Here is a 3,261-nt window from a genome sequence, read left to right as displayed (position 1 = left end):
GTTCCTAATTAAAATGTGCATTTAAGACCCGTGTTAGTAAGATCCATAATAAAAAAATCATCCAATAATTAATTATTAAAAATTTTGTATATGTAGAAGTTAATTACTGGTTGATTTTTATTAACTTCCCATATTTATCCTTTTGGTTAATACCAAAAGCGAATAAAATTAAAATAATTCGTGACAATAATAAAAATTTTAATTTGAATAAAAAGTAAGAAAATTGAAATGTTTAAATACGGATTAAGCAAGTATAGGAAGATTATGCTTTACTCAAAGTGCTTCTAAAGATGATAGAATGACAACAAAATTTTTTCAGAGGTATTGGGATATTGTTGGAGCAGATATTTATAAGGCTGTTTGTAGTTTTTTTATTTGGAGGAGGAAGAATTTTAAAGAAGTTTAATCACACTCAAATTTGTCTGATCCCCAAGACTGCTGATACTAGTTACATGAATTAGGTAAGGCCGATTAGCCTGTTTACAGTTATGTATAAAATTATCTCCAAAGTTCTGGTCCACGGACTATAAGGGTATATGCATTTTTTAGTGAGTCCTAATCAAAGTGCTTTTATTAAAGGACGTTTGATTTTTGACAATATTCTTATAGCACATGAATGTATGTATTATTTAAAAACTAAGAAGACTGATTTTGAGACTGAAATGGCTATCAAATTAGACATGAGTAAAGCATACGACAGAGTTGAATGGAGGTTTTTGTAGTTCATTATAGACAAATTTAGTTTTGGAACAAGGTGGATTGACTGGATTTGTGAACTTGTTTCAACTGTTTCTTATTCTGTTATTGTGGAAGGACAATCCTTTGACTATTTTAAGCCAAAAAGAGGTATCCGACAGGGTGACCCTCTTTCCCCCTATTTTTTTCTATTTTGTGCAGAAAGACTCTCCTTTTTGCTACACAAAGTAGAGCAAAATAGACAAGTTCCAGGTATTCAAGTTAATCGACGGTACCCTGTCATTAATCACCTATTATTTGCGGATGATTCCATTATTTTTTGTAAAATTTTAGAGGATAACTGTGACAACATTTTTAATTTGCTGAACTCATATGAAGGGTACAGTGGTCAACAAATCAACTTGGATAAATCAGCGGTATTTTTTAGTAATAACACTCCTCCCCACGTTTGAGTTCAAGTGGCAGGCAAACTAAATATCCACCATATTGGAGCTCAGGACAAATATTTGGGCTTCCTTCTCTTATTCACAAGTCTAAAAGAAAAATCTTTAGTGAAATTAAGGAGAAGGTAAGGAAGAAGGTTAACGAATAGCAACGAAATTTATTATCAACAGGAGGCAAGCAGGTTTTGTTAAGAGTAGTTGGTGAGGCAGTGCCAATTTATACACTCTCTTGTTTTAAATTACCGGACACTCTACTATCTGAAATTCACAGTATTTTAACAAATTTTTGGTGGGGTCAAAGAGGTAATGAAAGACGTATGGCTTGGATCAGCTGAAACCAATGACAAGGCCAAAAAGGGAGGAAAGTCTTGGGTTTAAAGATCTTAGAGCCCAAAACCTAGCTTTACTAGGCAAACAGTTTTGGCGAATCACAACAAAACCTCAATCTATTCTAGCTCAGATGTACAGGGGAAAGTACTATAGATATAGCAATTCAATGAATGCTGAAGCAGGAAACTCACCTTCGTGGGGATGGCGGAGTATGTTGGAGGGCAGAAAGGTTGTTGAGAAAGGACTCAATTGGAGAGTAGGTTCCGGCTCTACAGTTCGAATATTTGCTGACCCTTAGCTACCTCCTCCATATCCAATGAGCATTGCTCCTGAAATGATCACACATTCTAATTTTGGTCAACACATATGGGTTAGGGATCTTTTGACAGAAAATAGAAAATGAAAACAGGACATATTAAATGAAATCTTTTCACCTGAAGTAAGAAGCAGAATCCAATCAATTAAGCCAATAGAAGGGGATGATGTTCTGCAATGGTCACTTAATAAATTCAGATTGTATGATGTGGCTTCGGGCTATCAGATAGCATATCAATTTTTTCATGCAGAGCCAGAAATAGATCTTGGGGAGAATCCAAGTACCTCAGTTTGGAAAGATCTCTAGAAGAGAAGACTTCCTCACAAAGTTCAAATTTTCATTTGGAAATGCCTCCACAAACGGATACCGGTCTTATCCCTTCTACAGCAGCGATTCCCTTCCACAAGCCCTAACTGCCCGAGGTGTCAAATAGAAGAAGAAACCATCAATCATTGCCTTACCCAATGCCCTGGATCGAGGATCTTCTGGGAACAGAGCCTATTCAACGCCAACACCATCAACCACAACTTTCCAAGCTTCCGTCAATAGTGGGAAGTGTCACTATCAGCAATGCAAGATAGACATGGAGGTGGGAGAAAGGTAGATCTTTTTGCTTGTCTTTGTTGGAATATTTGGAAGGCAAGAAATAGACTAATCTTCGAAAATCAGAGTTCAGATTCACTGGAAATTTACTAAGTTTCGTTGAGATTAATTAGTGAAGACCAAAGACCATCTGTCATCTCTCTTTGACCCAACTTCTACTTTTCCTTTTCTATTTTCTGTCTATTTTTTAATTACAGTTTCCTTTCGATAGTATTGTTAATGTATTGATGAGGCAGTTAGTGTTGATTGGGAGAACCCCACTTTTTTTCTTTCTTGTCCTATAACTTGGACATATATTTACTCATTTTCATAATCTTTGAAAAAAAAATACGGATTGAGTATGATTTTGATCCCTAATATAGAGGCCGAAAATTTTTTCGTTTTTAACCTTTTTCGTCCTCTAAAGTTGGAGACGATTACGATTTTGTATGTAAAAAAAAGTTAAAAGCAAAAAAAAAATTTTCGACCTTTAAGGACCAAAATCATACTTAACCCTTTAAATAGCATACCTTAAGAATAATAGACAAGATATACCTCCTTTTGTTTTTATACTAAAAGCAAATACGAACTGATTTCCAGAAAGTATTCTAGTAGTGAAAAGCAGAAGAAAAATTGAGATGTTTAAATAACGTGCTTTAGAAATAACAAATAAGAAATAAGATATGGTCAATGCCCACCGATAAGATTTTTCCAGGTGAATAAGATTGTTGGCTAAAGCACTATTCTACTTTCAACAAAATAATCACTAAATGAAATATAAGCATTTATGACTTTCTAAAGATCATAATTTATTAATTTTGAAGTTTTATCCTTTTATGAAATTTTGAAAATCGTAAGTGTCTTTTTTTATAAAAAAAAAATATTTACACAAAA

The sequence above is a fragment of the Arachis ipaensis genome, chromosome B04, assembly GCF_000816755.2.
Source record: "Arachis ipaensis cultivar K30076 chromosome B04, Araip1.1, whole genome shotgun sequence".
Lineage (NCBI taxonomy): Eukaryota > Viridiplantae > Streptophyta > Magnoliopsida > Fabales > Fabaceae > Arachis > Arachis ipaensis.
Note: the sequence above shows the minus strand (reverse complement) of the source record.